Genomic DNA, 16,973 nt, shown 5'->3' with positions numbered 1-16,973 from the left:
GCCACCCAGGCATCCCTAAATATTCCATTTTAAAACTAGCATTCTGCTCTTGTGTCTGTAGGGCAGTGGCTCCACCCTTGTGTCCAGGTGACCCTGTATGTATCCTACAAGCAGAGCTCAAACCTTTGACCAGCCTATGTCTTGGTGTAACAACCTGCAAGCCTCCTAGGAACATGGCCAGACAGGTAGTCTTGTGAAGAGTCTCACAAGAACATTTTATTTGGGCAGCCCGAGTGGCTCAGCAGTTTAGCACCTGCCTTTAGCCTAGGGTGTGATCCTGGAGACCTGGGATCGAGTCCCATGTCGGGCTCCCTGCATGGAGCCTGCTTCTCCCTCTGCCTGTGTCTCTGCCTCTCTCTCTCTCTCATGAATAAATAAATAATATCTTAAAAAAAAAACCAAACATTTTATTTGCCTTTCTGAAAGACAGGAAGGCTCCCTGTCTTGCAGGAGGATGTCCTTAAGCAGTTTTCCCATTGTCCTCCCTGGTTTCCATCCTCCTCCCTGAAATCCGAGACTTGAGACTTGTTACCATGCCCCACTTAGGGCACAGCTGCGTGCTATAAAATTGTTTAGCTTCAGCATAGCATTAGCTCTTCAGGAATAGGGTGTTCCATCAGTCCTCTTCCATCTCGTCCCTTTTACTTCTGTGTCTCCCCACACAAGGGCCATGAGGACTTGGCACCTTTGACTACTGTTTTCTCACTGTTTATGTAATAACGTACCTGAATCTAAAAAGAGCTCATTGTTTTCCTTAAATTGGCTAAATTGGCCAGGCCTTGCTTGGCCCTTGCCCGCTGGCCCTTGGAGGTAAAATGTAACATTTTACCTCTCTGAGGATGTTAATTTTAGTGATTGTTTTCAAGTTTCCTTCTGCCTCTTGTCTTCTATTTTCTTCAAGTTCATGTTTTTCATTTGTTCTCTAACGTTTTCATAGATTTCCTTAAATCTTTGGTAGTATTTGGCTGATTCATATATTAGAGTAAGACCCTAAAAAGTTGATGGGAAGTTCTGTTTATGAATGAGGCTCTTTAATGGGTGTAATTCACATTTCTCTGTTGACTAAGGATATCCACAGTTCACTCTCAAGACTTCTTACTTAGGGCAGCCCGGGTAGCTCAGCGGTTTAGTGCCACCTTCAGCCCAGGGTGTGATCCTGGAGACCTGGGATCGAGTCCCACGTCAGGCTCCCTGCATGGAGCCTGCTTCTCCCTCTGCCTGTGTCTCTGCCTCTCTCTCTCTCTCTCTCTCTCTCTCTTTCTCATGAATAAATAAATAAAATCTAAAAAAAAAAAAAGACTTTGTACTTAATCCCCCAATTTCTATAGGCTAACTCTGTTCTTAACCACTTGGTGTGCCTGAGTTTATAATATCATGCTTCAACTTTGTTCAGATCTTCTGGAAAGTTAGTGAACAAATGGTTGCCTTTTGTGAGGAGACCAACTTTCTTTTCTTTTTTTAAAGATTTATTTGCTTATTTTAGAGACAGAGCATGTGAGTGGGAGGAGGAGCAGAGGGAGAGAATTTTTTTTTTAAAGATTTTATTTATTTATTCATGAGATCCACAGAGAGAGAGAGGCAGAGACACAGGCAGAGGGAGAAGCAGGCTCCATGCAGGGAGCCCGACCTGGGACTCAATCCCAGGTCTCCAGGATCAGGCCCTGGGCCAAAGGCAGCACTAAACTGCTGAGCCACCCGGGCTGCCCAGAGGAAGAGAATCTTAAAGCAAATTCCCCACTGAGTGTGGAGCCTGATGGCGAAGCTCAAATCCTTGACCCATGAGATCATGACCTGGGCAGAAACCAAGTCAGATGCCGAACTGACAGACTCCTGGACACCCCAAGGAGACTAACTTTTGTGTTTCATCCACTGATCTCTGTCTTTGGGTCTTTGTTACTGAGCTTGTTTTTGTGTTTAGAATCAAGTGGCTTCTTAGTTTCATCATTCTATTGGCCCTTAGGTTGCAACCTTCACTGGCTAAATTGGTCATACTCATTTATTTGTATTTCAGCTTCCCAAATATTCTTGACCCATCACTGTCTTCTCTGCTACTGTGTATCTGAATAGGTTAGTGCTTTTAATTTCTTGTCATTTTACTGGACTTTCATAAAGGAGGAATAATATGTTTTTAAGCAGATATACTTGGTTTTTTAATCTGTTTTTATTTTTGTCAGTTGTAAATTTTTTTTTCTAAAATCCATGTTTAGATTAATGTAGAATCTTAATTACAAGTGGAAAGGTGAAAGAAAGAGAATAGACAAGAATGACAGCTGATTAGAATCAATGGTAACTGGGGTGCCTGAGTGGCTCAGTTGGCTAGGTGTCTGCCTTCCACTCTGGTCATTATTTCAGGGTCCTGGAATCGAGCCCCAAGTCAGGCTCTCTGCTAAGCAGGGAGCCTGCTTTCTCCTTCTCCCTCTGTGCTCTCTCCTGTGCTCTTTCTCTCTCTCAAATAAATAAAATCTTTAAAATAAGTCAGTGATAACCTGAGGCTAGCAAGAGCATTGTTGCTTAAAGTGGCCATATTTACTTCTTTCTTTTTTACCAGAATATGTGTTGGTATTATTCAGTGTTCATGTTCTCAGACATGTAATGCAGTCTTCCATTATGTAATTTCACATCCCTTTTTTTCTTTCTTCTTCTTTTTTTTTTAAAGATTTATTTATTTGAAAGAGGAGTAGGGAGGGAGGAGCAGAGGGAAAGGGAGAGTATCTTGAGTAGACTCCCTGCTGTGTGTGGAGCCTGATGCAGAGTTCGATCCAACAACCCTGAGATCATGACCTGAGCCAAAAACAAGTTGGACGCTTAGCGGACTGAACAACCTAGGTGCCTCCCCCCGCTTTTTTTTTAATTTGAAGAACATTTACTTGAATTATTGTTATATTTGTTCTTTTGCCTTGCTTTTCTTTGGTTTTCTTCTGAATTTCCTATTATTTGCATTGGGTCTTCTTGTCTATCTTCAATATATTTCACTTTTTATAAGTTTTTCATTTTGAGTTAAAAAAATTTTCCCTTTCCACCTATTTAAGGCATTATCTGTTGTGTTTATTCACTCCTATGCTTCTAGTTTAGTTTTCATGTCCAAAATGTTTTTTTTAATTTCTAATTCTTCCCTGAATTCTGTCATCTTATATCTAATTCTGATTCATGGTTATTTTTTTATGGCTTTTATCTTTTTTTCACATGACTGTCATTTTAAATACAAGTAATAGTTTTGAGACATTCTGTGTGTCTGTCTTTCTGGTGAACTCTTATTGTCTATAAGGGTGTTACTCTGCTCCTTATTCTCTTTTAATTTTTAACAGTATTGCATAGGATTTGATGTTGATATTCTTGTCTCCCATTGTTTATGTGAAGCTCATTTTTCAGAAGGAACCTGATTCAGATTAGCTTTCCAAATTCATGGCCCCTTGACTTTTCTTATTCCCTAATGTTCAAATTATGGTGGCTTGCTTTCTGAGATTTTCTGGCTCTGTTCCCCTCCTCCACATTATCTGGACTTCTCTTTCCATCTGTTATTTTTCTCTGTCCTGCTCATTTTGATTGCACGATCAGTTGATTCATTCTCCTTAGTGTGGATCTCTGTCCTAGAAGGGAGTCCTGGCTGATTAGTTTTAAGAGTTTTTAGGGGTGAGATTTTCCTAGGTTCTTTAGACCTTATACCTTACATTCATCTGGTATTTTCACCTTCCAGTTTCAGTTGCTGTCTCCAGTTGATTTGCCATGATTTCTACTTATTTTGAGTTTCTCCCCTTATCAAATCTGTTAGGTTCCCAAAGGGCTTCCCTTTTCTTTCTCCCACAGAAGTGCAATATTGATATTATGGTTTTATGACTTGTTAGTGGTTTGTTCTAACCTGCTTGTATTTTGGTGGTGTAAGGATACCTATAACCTATACTTTTGTTTTCCATGGCTTTTGGTTTTCTTTCTATTGGTCAGCCTGGTATTATGTAGGAACTTGAAGAGATTTAGAAACTATATTTCATATTAAGGAGAAGTAATTTATAGGTAAAATAGCTTACTGAATTATTTATGAAGTATTCTTAAAATTATGTGGTAAACTTTGACATCTTTTTTTAAAATATAAAGTGATATGAGAGCTTTTATTTAAATTCCAATTAGTTAACGTATGTGTCATATTAGTTTCAGGTGTACAATACAGTGAATAAAAACTTTAGAAAATGAATTAAGTTTGACAAGTCTTTATTATTAAGTTTTTAGTTATTCTAAAACGAAAGCCTGTTTATCTTACTGGGTAGAAACAATTGTTAGGCCAAAGGAAAAATAAGTTAATATTATTCCTCAATAGCAAAGGAATTTGGCTTTATTAGGTATATTTTTAAAATTGATAGTTATTGTCAATTGAAAGATTTTTTAATCTGTTAAGATTGAAAGTCAGTTATATGAAAGTAAAAAGATAACGTGATAGAGTCAAAGGACCAATATGTCAGTGTTTTAAAATTTGAGGAATAGAATTGAATTCACTGTGTCACTTTAAAAAAAAAAAATTTCTTCTTTGAACAATTTATATTTATTCATTACTCTTCAGTTTTAATATATTTTCTCTATCTGGAACATATTTTCTCAAAGTCCAGAAGAGAAGAATTTTGGCAACTGATTTTTTTCCCCTTCCAAATACATTTGATGTAAGATTTTTAATAAGATTCTATCTATAAGTATGATATTTAGAATCACCAGATTAATGGAAATTTGGTATTATTGCCTATCATGTTTATCAGTCTGTCATAACATATTTTGTCAGAAATAAACAAAAAGCAAACGAGAAACACTGCCTGAGACAAGATTCACAAAGTATCAGTACCCACTTTCCTATAAAGTTTTTCTCTCTGTTCTTAGTGAAAACAATTGCTTGATGTAATTGATAGCCATAAAACAATTTCGGTCTTGAACACTTGTGTGATAAATAGCTTATTTATTATGGGATTTTTTTCTATTAGGAAATATGGAAGAGGACAGTATAATATCAAGAACACTAAGATACCTAATTAAAATCTGATTATGAAACCTTTTGGCTTATTCATGATTATCTCAACCTTCATGTTTATCTCTAGGACAAATCTGCAGTATGTAAAAAGAGAAAAAAGTGTGTTACACTTATTTATAGCCAAACTTAAACGTTAAAATACCACATTTTCTTTTCTGGTCAAGTTTCATGTTTTATAGTTCTTTCTTGCCATTAACATTAAAATATGTAAATGGAATACTTTTGCATCCTGAAGCCTGGAAAAAGGTTTTTGCTTCACACTAGTTAATCAGACTGCTGCTGTAGTCACAGGAGAAGGAACCGAGATGACCACTATATACAGCACAGTTGAAACTGGAGGACAAATAATTACCCCTGTTTTTTTTTTTTTAAGTATATTACTACTACCAGCTATTCTCTTTTTAAAAAAGATTTATTTATTTGAGAGAGTGTAGGAATTGCCGAGGGAGAGCAAGAGGGAGAAAGTGAATCTCAAGCAGACTCCTTGCTGAGTGTGGGGCCAGGATCTCAGACCTAAGATCATGACCTGAACCTAAATCAAGAGTCAGTTGCTCAACCAACTAAGCTGCACAGGCACTGTGGTATTCTCTTTTAAATATACCCTAAGATATCCTTTTCCACCTAATCTGTAGACTCATTAGTTGAAACTTAATGTGAATTTTAACTTACAGCAAGAATCAGTCTCATATAACTTAGTATTTTCCATGTTGAGTAAGTGAAATCAATTCCACTTGTAGAACACGTTTATATTATCAACATAAGACAACCAAGAACTTGATTTTCATATTTCTCCTTCTATATTAATATTAATTTATTTTTTAAAAGAAAAGCCTGCCAGCCTTTAGTGAAGGAATTTCATTGATAGTTATTTTTTTAATACCCAAAATGAACCTTTATTAGGTGCATTAATTTGAAATTCAGGAACCTTTGAATTGTGGCTCCTCCTTGAAGTATTTAAACATTTGTGAGTTTTCGATCTTAAGCACATTTCATTATGAAATTGTGTGCCTTTCATAGCTAGACGGTAGCAGAAAACAGAGTTTTGGTTGGTAGAAAAATGAAATTGACCAGCTTAAGGAGAGGAAGTAAGGTGATGCAGTTACCCACATTAGCCTGGTTGATGTGCCTGCCTTGAACCAACCTACCTGACCAACCTTCTTATTTGATCTTTTTTTTGTCTTTTTTTTTCCTCTTTGCTCTTCCACTTCACTGTTAACTCTTTCCTTTGCTCTTCTGCTATTTCCTATCCTCCACTTTCTTCCTTATTTGAGACAAGAGCTTTTTTCTTTGTTGTATACTCAACCTATACACTTTAAAAAATAAAAATACATGTCAAAAAAACTTTAACAAACTGACTTTCATTTTTAAAGTAGATAATTGAGAGTTTTATAATTGTAGAAAACCAGAGAAACAATTTCCAATTGGATGGGATATTAAAGATCTAGTTCAAATACCAAGAAATTTAGAGGCACTTGGGTGGATCTGTTGAATAAGAACCTGACTCTTGGTTTCAGCTCAGGTCATGATCTTAGGGTCCTGGGATTGAGCCCCACATCAGGCTCCACACTTAGTGGGGAGTCTGCTTAAGGATTCTCTCTCTCCCTTCTCCCTCAGTGCCTCCCTCCCCACTCATGTGCATGCATGTGTGCTCTCTTGCTCTCTAAAATAAATAATCTTTTTTGGGGGGATGCCTGGGTGACTCAGCGTTGTTGAGCATCTGCCTTTGGCTCAGGGCATGATCCTGGAGTCCTGGGATCGAATCCCACATCGGGCTTCCTGCATGGAGCCTGCTTCTCCCTCTGTCTATGTCTCTGCCTCTCTCTGTGTGTCTCTCATGAATAAATAAATTCTAAAAATCTTTAAAAAATAATTTAAAAATAATCTTTTAAAAAATACCAAGAAATTTAATGTTTATTACATATTGTCAAAATTTATTTTTTTATTGTTTCTCTGTTACAGTAAGAGATTAAAGTTTTTGGTCATGCCACTTCCTTTCCCCATTTCCCACAATAATTTCAATGCATATGTCATTCAAATATTTTCTTCCTCCTGCTTTTCTCTCACAACTGTTTAAATCATCAAAAGTACATAACACTTGAGATGCCTAGCTGGGTCAGTCATAGAGCCAGCTATGAGTCGTAGAGCATATGACTCTTGATCTTGAGGTTGTAAGTTCCAGCCCCATACTGGGTGTAGAGATTACTTAAAAATAAAATCTTAAAAAAAAAAAGTACCTGAAGACCAGGAGATTTTAAGTTCAAAGGTTTTTTTCCTAATTTCTTATTTCTCTTTTTCAAGTTTATTACATTTGTAGATTTATTGCAAATATCTTATGCAAAAGAGGAAAGTATAGAGAGGAATTCCACTATCTAGATGTAACTTATAATACTCTGGTTTCTTTTCAGATCCCATAAATCTTTCTAGATGTAATCTGTTAGCTGTTTTGCTTTGTTCTCCAATATTTAAAACCATTTGTTGATCAAATTAGCAGTAAACACGCACATACACAGACTACAGGAGATATTCAGTGTTGGCGGGAGCATAAGGAGTTAAAAGGTAAAAGGCACACAATCTGGAGGAAAAGCATTTACACAGATATGAAAGCCTTAAGTTTGATATCCTTCAGATATCAAGATCTAATGCATAATAATCAAGAAATCACAAAGTGTCAGCATCCTAGTATTGTGTATCAGCTATGGTTGCTGATTGTCGAGCTCCGAGAAGGTAGAGGTAAGTGCTAGACGGTGTGGAGAGGAAGCACATAAAAACAGGGGGAAAGTGACAACGAAGGAAGGGAAAACTGTGGGTATGTGGTCTTTGGAGACCATTTAGTGCGGAGCAGATAGTCACCCACTCAGCTTTTGTGTAAGTATTGCATTATATGATAATCAATGTTTCTAATGACTCTGAGTCTGCAAGATGTAGGGTTCCTGTGCAATTATGTGCAAATAAGGTTTTTTTGTAAAAATGTATAAAAATATTTTGGTGCAAGAACACTAGATAGGCAACTTCTTTCCTTGATTTCCTGGATAAATGAGGTGTCATCTTCAGGCAATAGTTGAAAATACCCTATAATATCCACATACATTTGCTATGAGTCCTCTCTGTAGTCAGACTTTTTAAGATTGCTGGAAAATATATAATTTCTGTTCACTGAAACAATAGAATAAAGAAAATGTACTTGTGTACTTTGTGGTGGATGGCCAGTTAATGTCATTTGAAGCATAAGATATGTTTATCACTGAAAGCTGAAATTAGCCCCAGAACTAGTGGGCTGTGTTTGACACTTTAAAGATATAAACTCAATGAGGAACATAATTAGGGATAACAGGCTTTTATGCTTGACGGGGGTAGGCGGCACACTTACTTAACATACTTTGCCTAATATTACTGTCTTGACAGACTCTCCAAATAGCATTCCCCCCCGCCCCCATGGCAACATGTGCCCCTGTATGTCTGGTACTTAATATGAACAAGATTTTTTTTTTTTTTATGGTTGAATGCAGTTAAATGATGAGACTCTGGTGGTACGGTGAAAGTGACATATGCTTTGTACGTAACAAGTATGAATATTATAACTTATCTGAAACAGTTCATTTACACCTCAGTCAAAAAAAAAATCTAAATTTTTATTAGCTGGGAGTTCACCGTCTTGAGCTTCCTCACAATTCAGTGCAGTGTTGTGATGAATACTTTCTCTGAGTGCCTTGTTTTAAAATTTTGTGTTTGTAATATCCTGAAAGGAGAGCTTCCAAATTATATTTTCGTATCTAGTCCCTGTAAAATTTTAAATTTAGCCAAAGAGATGAATAAGCTTTGTTACAGAATGTTTAATAAACAAAGCCTAAGTAAAATGATAGAAACACAATAAACTTGAAATGTTCTTTTAATGTTTTAAATTTGTGTCATTTCTTTCTTTCTTTCTTTTTTTTAAAGAAAGGGGTGGGGAAGAAAAGAGAACTTCAGATTTTATATTTAATTGAACTAACAGCATGTGCTGACAAGTAATAAATAACAGCCGTTCGAAGTGACTAAATAAATTGGTTTCCGCAAGCAATGATTCATCTTCTGTCTTTCATTGCCATCAGGCTAAGAGACAGCTTTTTTTTGTCAGCTTATAGGAAAAATATTTGATAGTACAACAATCCTGTTTCTATTTCTGCAATAGAAGCTCTTTGTTTTCTATAGTAGTTGCATTTTAAAGTATTTAAATACGATAATTAAGTTTACATTTGGTTGTTCATTTACTTAAAACTTTGTGATGCTAATAATGCTCAGTCTTTGTGATGATTAACAATATTCTGGTAGGTTTATTTCCCTCTTAATTTTTTCTTTGATTCATGGGTTATTTAGAAATGTGTGACTTAGTTTGCTAATATTGAGGATTTTCTAAAGATCTTTCTATTATTGATTTTTGACTTCATTCTGTTGTGGTCATTGGACATATTTTGTGTGATTTGAATCCTGTGATACTTATTGAGGTTTGTATTATGGCCTAATATATGGTCTATGTTGATAAGTATTCCTTGCACAGTTTAAATGCATTTTCTGCTTGTTGTATAAATGTCAATTAGGCCAAGTTAGTTAATAGTGTTGTTCAAACTTTCTATAATCTTTTTTTCCCCAAGTTTTAATTTAAATTCCAATTAGTTACCATACAGTGTAATATTAGTTGCAGATGTAGAATTTAGTGAATCACAATACAACACCTGGTGCTAAACCTTCTATATTCTTACTGATTTTTCACCTATATCTTCTTTACTTGTTGAGGGAGGGCGCATTAGTGTTGTAGTGCTGCATAACAAATTAGAAATTGGGCATTTAGGGATCCCTGGGTGGCGCAGCGGTTTGGCGCCTGCCTTTGGCCCAGGGCGCGATCCTGGAGACCCGGGATCGAATCCCACGTCGGGCTCCCGGTGCATGGAGCCTGCTTCTCCATCTGCCTGTGTCTCTGCCTCTCTCTCTCTCTCTCTCTCTCTCTGTGACTATCATAAATAAATAAAAAAAAAATTAAAAAAAAAAGAAATTGGGCATTTATTACCTCACAGTTTTCCGTGAGTCAGAAATATGGAGATAGCTTACCTGGATTCTTTGCTCAGGGTTTTAGGAGATAGCCATCAAAGTGTCAGCTGCAGATGTGGTGTCATCTGAGGCTTGGGGTACTGTTCCAGCTCATGTAATTGTTGACAAAATTCATTTCCTTGCAGCTGTAAAGCTTATGGTAGCCTTTTTTGTTTGTTTGTTTTTAAATCCAGTAGCGTAGAGATCTCTGATTTCCATCCCTAATCTTTAGGCTCTACTTTGAAGGTCCCACCTGATTAGGTCACACCCACCCAGGATAATCTCTCCTCTAATAAACTCAAAGTTAATTGATAAGTGACCTTAATTACCTCTCTAAAATACCATCACTGTTGCTGTATAACATAACTTAATCATGGGAGTGAAATTGCATTTTATTTACAAGTCTTTGCCAGGGATTATATAGGGCATGTATAGCATGGGATGGGATTCTTGTGGATGCACGTAAAATTCTGTCTACCACAGAGGGATATTAAAATCTCCAACAGTACTGTGGATTTGTCTATTTCTCCTTGTAATTCTGTAATTTTTGCTTTAAATATTTTGAAGCTCTGTTAATTAGGTAGATAAATGTTTGGGATTATTACATCCTCTTTAAAAATTCATCTCTTTATCATTGTGAAATAACATTATTGTCCCTGATAATGTTCTTTGCTCTGAAAGCTATTTTTTCTGTTAGCAATATAACTACTTCTGCTTTCTTTTGATTAGTGTTAGTATTGTGTATCTTTCCCAGCCTTTTAATCTAGTAGTTCCTTATATTCCAATTGGAGGCAGCACATGGTTGGGTCTTTTTCCAATGTTGTAGTCTCTACTTCTTAATTAGGTTATTTTGACCATTTACATTTTTAAAAGTTTGTTTATAATTTATTTTTAATCATATTTGTACATAGCATATCATTTGCAGCATTCTCACCTTTTAGGTATCTTCCACAGAATATCTGGCATTTATTTTGACAGCTTTGTTGATAATATCATTCACATACTCTATAAAGCTCGCCCTTTTTATTTTTGTTATTTTTATATTTTATATTTTGTTATTTTAATTTTTTTTAGAGAGAGAGAGTGCTCTAGTGGGAGGGGCAGAGAGTAGGGAGAAAGAACCTTAGGCAAGCTCCACACACAGGGCAGAGCCTGATGCAGGGCTCAATCCCATGACCCTGAGATCATGACCTGAGCTGAAATTAGGAATTGGACACTCAACCACCCAGGCACCCTAAAGCTTGCCCTTTTAAAGTATAAAATTCAGAAGTTTTAAGAATTATACATCCATCAACTCTATCTTATTTCCAGAACATTTTCATAGCTTCAAAAAGAAACTTAAAAAAAAAAAAAAAAGAAAGAAAGAAACTTCATACCCATTAGCAGTACTCCCCATGCCCACCTTTCCTTGGCCCCTGGCAACCACTAATACACTTTTTGTTTAGGTATTTGTCTATTCTAGACATTTCATATAAATGGAATCATACAATAGATAAATTTTGTATCTAGCTTCTTTGTTTTCAAGATTCATCCATGTTGTAGCATAGGTCAGTATTTATTTCCTTTTTATAGACAAATAATTTTTTTTTTTTGTATGGATACATCACACTTTATTTATCTGTTCTTCAACTGGTTGACAGTTGGGTTGTTTCTGCTTTGGGATATTGTGAATAATGTTGCTATAAACATTGATGTATAAGTTTTTGTGTGGACATATGTTTTCATTTCTCTTGGATATATATCAGGAATGGAATTACAAGGTCATATGGGAATTTTATGTTCAACTTTTTGAGGAACTTGCAAACTTTTTTCCAGATGACTGCACCATTTGGCATTCCTACGAGCAATGTATGAGGTTTCTAGTTACCTTCCCAACACTTGTTATTGTTTGGCTTTTTTCTTTGACTATTTTAAGTATGTTGCTTCACTGCATTATTTGCTTGTTTTCCGCTCTAGTATCTCCTATCATTACTGCTCCTCTATAAGTTCTTTCTCTGCTTTTATTACTAGTTTTGAACTACTATGTGGCTTAATGTAGTTTTCTTCATGTTTTCTTGTGTGTGGGGTTCGTGTTATTAGATTTGTGAGTTTATAGATTTAGAAAATTGTAAGCCATCATTTGTTCAAGTATTTTTTATTCTTTTCTTCCTTTGAGGATTCTAGTTACACATAACAGTGTACTTCGAGTTTTTACCCTAGCTCACCAAGCCTCTATTCACTTTTTTTAATTCTCTTTTTTCTTTTTCAAGCTTATTGTTCCTTTATTCTCCAAAATCTAACCTGCTGTTAATCCCACCTAATATATTTCTCATATTATACATCATATTTTTCAATTTAAGAAGTTTGATTTGCATCATTTTGTCTTTCATGTCTTTGCCTAACATTTTGAACATACAGAAAATAGTTATACTAATTTTTTAAAGTCCTTGTCTACTCATTCTCTGTCAGTTCTGGGTCTCACTTGATGAGTTTTTTTCCCTAATGATGGGTTTGTATTTTTCAGGTTTTTTTATAGGCCTAGCAGTTTTTGTTTGAATGCCAGACACATTGTGAATTCTGCTTTCTTGGGGTCAGATTTTTTTTTTTTATAAAATTTTATTTATTTATTTGACAGAGAGAGCCAAAGACCACAAGCAAAGGGGAGGGGCTGAGGGAGAGGGAGAAGCAGATTCCCTGCTGAACAGGGAGCTGGATGCAATGTGGGGCTCAATCCTGGGATCCAGGGATCATGACCTGAGCCAAAGGCAGACACTTAACCTACTGAGCCACCCAGTTGCCCCAAGGCTGGATATTTTTATTCGTATAAATAGTTTTGAGCCTTTTTTACTGAGACAGAGTTAAGTCACTTGCAACCAGTTTGACCCTTTCCATTTTGGCTTTCAAGATTTATTAGATCCCAATGGAACATGCTCATTGTAGGGCTGATTAGTCCCCAAAACAGATAAAACTTCTTTGGTGTGCTTGATGACCTGAAAATCATGAAGTTTTCCATTCTAGTTGTTGTGAATAGGCACTACTCCTAGCCTCATGTGGGTGCTAGGCACTGTCACCTCCTGTCCTTACGGTGATTCTTTCCTGCCCAGTGATTCTTTCCTGGCCATAGTAGTTGTCTCACATGCCTGCCTTGTTCACTCCTCGGCTGAAGACTCCAGGGGCGGTTGGCAGCTCCCCAGAGTTCTCTCCCTCTGTTGCTTCCTCATCTCTGGTTTAAAGTGTACATTAGAGTTTGTCTTCACTGCAGACTTTCCTTTGGCTGGTTTATTTTGACTTTTGTGTTTTTTCTAATCTTAGTAAGTTTGGTTCAAAACATACTCTGTTCAGGAGATCTAAGCCTCTCCACCTCCACTTATTCTTCTTTTCTCTCTTCCCTGCCTAAATAGGAAAGAATTGTCTTTCTATATATCTTATATAGTATATTGTCTGGCTCTGGAGACATCCTCATCTCTGTGCTTTGAAGAAGTAGAGAAGTGAAATGTTAATTTGTTTATCCACGTTCTGTTCTTCTGCAAGAGGATACTTGCCTGGGTGAGAGCTTGGTTCGTAGAACTGGCAACTGGTAGCTGTTCACGCCACCCTTATTTCCCTTTACAGTGTCAACTGTGATTTAGATTGTCATCTTTCCCTTGTAACTGTTTCCTCAAAAGGCAGTGATGGATGCTGCTAGTAAATTTTAAAAAAACTCTTTAAGACCTTCTTCATTTATAATGAAATACTGTATTTTCATCTGTTTTTCTTAATATTTCAGGTAATGAATTTTAAAAAGAGTTGAAATGATGGTAACTTTAGGCCCTTATTAAAGTGGCAAAGAAGAATTATTGGGGAATAAATGTACAATTCTATGAATCATTGCTTTCTGGTTGTAAAACAATGTTTATTTGTATGATGTTTAAATAATACAAAGGCAGGTGGTTAATAACTCCTATCTGAAGCCATAAAAGTAAAATAAGTTTGTTTAAAATTTTTTTTTATCAAATGGCATGTGGGCAATTAATCTGTTGCTATCTTTCATTGGGAACAAATTTAAAATGGTATAAAATATTTAGAAATTTCTCAGTTGTGGAACATAGTTTCCTGTTTTGCTTCTCATTGATTCCTCTTTGTTCTTGCTGGAAATGCTCAAGCATTGAAATACCTGTTTTCTGTAGGGGATGGTCTTCCCTTTTATCCAGGGATAGGTTTTGTGGCAAATCATTGAGTCAGCAATTACTTGGACTCTAACTGAAAGAGATAAAGTTCCTAAGAATTTATTATATATGTGTCTTGCCACTGAGTGAGCAAGAAAAATACATACCCATCAGTGCTGACTGGTTGGTAATTTCTGAAACACAATGCCACAGCTCCTCATAAATAATAGAGTAACAGAATCACGGAGAATTTGGCAGAGATCAATCTCTAGATGGATGAGTTGGTCTATAAGCAAATAGCTACTCAACTTCTTTTGACTTTTAAGAATGTTCTATGCACTTTCTGATCCAGAGCCTTGGATTTCACTGAGTCCCCAGAGATCAAGTAATTTTTATAGAAACCAACAAAGACTAACGAGTCAGCAACTGTGCATTGGTGTATGGAGGCACGATTTTATCTCAGTGGGAGACCCCCCACATGCTGCTTTTAGAAACTCTACTCCTTAACTTGATATTATGGGCATCTGCCATGACTGGTCAGTGAGTTGATTTGACCCTGATGTCATGGGAAGAGAGATTTCATCAGTGTTCAGCAAAAACCTTCCAATAAAGTATTTGTGCTGCCAACTTGTTTTACTTTTGGCATATTTGTGAGACTAGTTATACGTTGTATCTATCATTTTGTCAAATGTCAATTAACTCCTTTTTTTTTCTAAGATTTTACTTATTTATTTGAAAGAGCAAGAGCACGTGAGCATGCGGGGAGGAGAAGAGGGAGAAGCAGGCTCCTCGCCGAGCAGGGAGCCTGATGCAGGACTTGATCCCAGGACCATGAGATCATGACCTGAGCTAAAGGCAGACACTTAACCAACTGAGCCACCTATGTGCCCCTCAAATGTCAATTAACTTTTATAGAAGCACAACCTTGGAAGCCAAAGACACTTCCAGCCCTTGCTACCTTTCTTTAGTACCTGAGCCCAGGGAGGATAAACTTGTAGCTGTCTGATAGGTATGTTGCTTAGTAACCCCTGCTTCCCTGTTGTGAACCTGCCAACACTCTCGACTCTATAAATGAACAAGGAGATGATCTAAAAGTAAGCGAATGTGATTTGAATGTTCAAATGAGATATGAACCCAAGCAGTCCTTTATCCATCTGCAGACAAGGAAAGGGGTGGCAGGAGATGTCTGGAAATGTGCCCTGAGGTGCCATCAGCTATCACCTCAGGTGTATGGTAGGTGTGGGCAGGCTGGGTGCTTAGAAATTGAAAAAACGTTTAAAAAATTATGTCACATTTTACATAGTCTTTATACAGTGTTTGCTTCATTGTAATGCTTCTCATAGCTTTTTTACATTAGAACAAATGGAGGTATTTTTTAAAAGGGGTTTTATTCCAGTAGGTCACTTCATAGAGACAAAGCTATTGTCTGGGGATTGTTAACTAATTTGGGGATGAATGACCTTGGAAATAAGCCAGGTGCCTTCCAGGCAACCCTGCCTCTTCCAATGTGTCCTTTCTGCTGAAGGGACTTGCACTATCTCTACTGGCTCCGTAGAGGGAAGAAACTCATTTACACAAAGGTAGTAGGGACTTTGTGTGTTGCTCACATAAGCAGTGTCATTTTAACAGACAACCAAGGGAAATGACAATGCTAGCAATAAAGGTTACCTACTGTGTGTGAAGCACTGTGCAAGAACTTTATATACATTGCCTTCCCTCATGAAAGCCAGCTTATGAGAAGCGATCGTTATCCCACGTAATAGATGCCGTGCCCATAGTCACAGGAAAATAGCAGAGCAAGGTTCATCTGAGATGCCAAAGCCAGGCTCCTGCCTTTGGGTTCTGATTTTCTATTATGAATGGCTGATAACTGGAATTTTGGATATCCCAAGAGGATTTAATTTTAGAGCAGGAACTCTTTTCAGCTTCCTTAAATTATGGAGTGACAGAGTTCATTCTGGAACCAGAGACTCTTTCACAAACCATACAAATGTTTTCCTGGCTCTGAGACCATGGATAGGTTCCAATGTGTAATAGAGCTATGAGCCAATGATAGAAAATAAAACAAACTAAATACCTTGGTAGTGATAGGAGATTTTGTCTGCTTACTAGAAAAACACCCTGGAAAGCATGGTACCCATGGGCCATTGATGATTTTGTCCATTTGTACCTGATGCCCATAGGGCCTCTCTACGGATATCAAGGGAGCAATGTTTCTGTACTTGAGTAGCTTCAAAAAGGGGTAAGAGGACCTTCAATCATTGACAGAGGCAGTGTTTTCTAGCTGTTCTGGTCCAACAGCATAGAGGTCAGTAACCAAAGACTATCTTGAGAGAATTCCAAGTGGATCTTCTCGCTTAATTGGGAAGTAAAGCAAGGGCAGGGAATTGATGGCTACAGGTCTCTTTTTAGTCACTTATTAATTTTTATGGGAAGGATGGCAAGTTTCTCACATGTCAATTCCAAATAATGGTAAGGCCTGCTCTGAGCACATTAAAATGGATTCTGAGATGCAAACCTGGAGAGCCGTGATCCATTAGTGATTCTGACAAACATGCAAAAAGGAGTGAGTTTGCCACCTCTTGTTAGGTCATTAAAATACATTCCAGAAAGACCCTCAGATACCAGGGTTTTTTTCTCAGAATATTAATTCTGAGCAATGAGAAACCAAATACTAATAACCAAGTACTGATTGTGTTCTGACTGCTTGAGTTATAATCTAATCCTGGCTGTGCTATTTTTGTGATATTTGGACTAAAATTTTTCTGTGCCTCGGTTCTCTC

The sequence above is a fragment of the Canis lupus genome, chromosome 11 (genome assembly GCF_011100685.1).
Source record: "Canis lupus familiaris isolate Mischka breed German Shepherd chromosome 11, alternate assembly UU_Cfam_GSD_1.0, whole genome shotgun sequence".
In the NCBI taxonomy this organism is placed as follows: Eukaryota; Metazoa; Chordata; class Mammalia; order Carnivora; family Canidae; genus Canis; species Canis lupus.
This window is presented reverse-complemented; position numbering follows the sequence as displayed.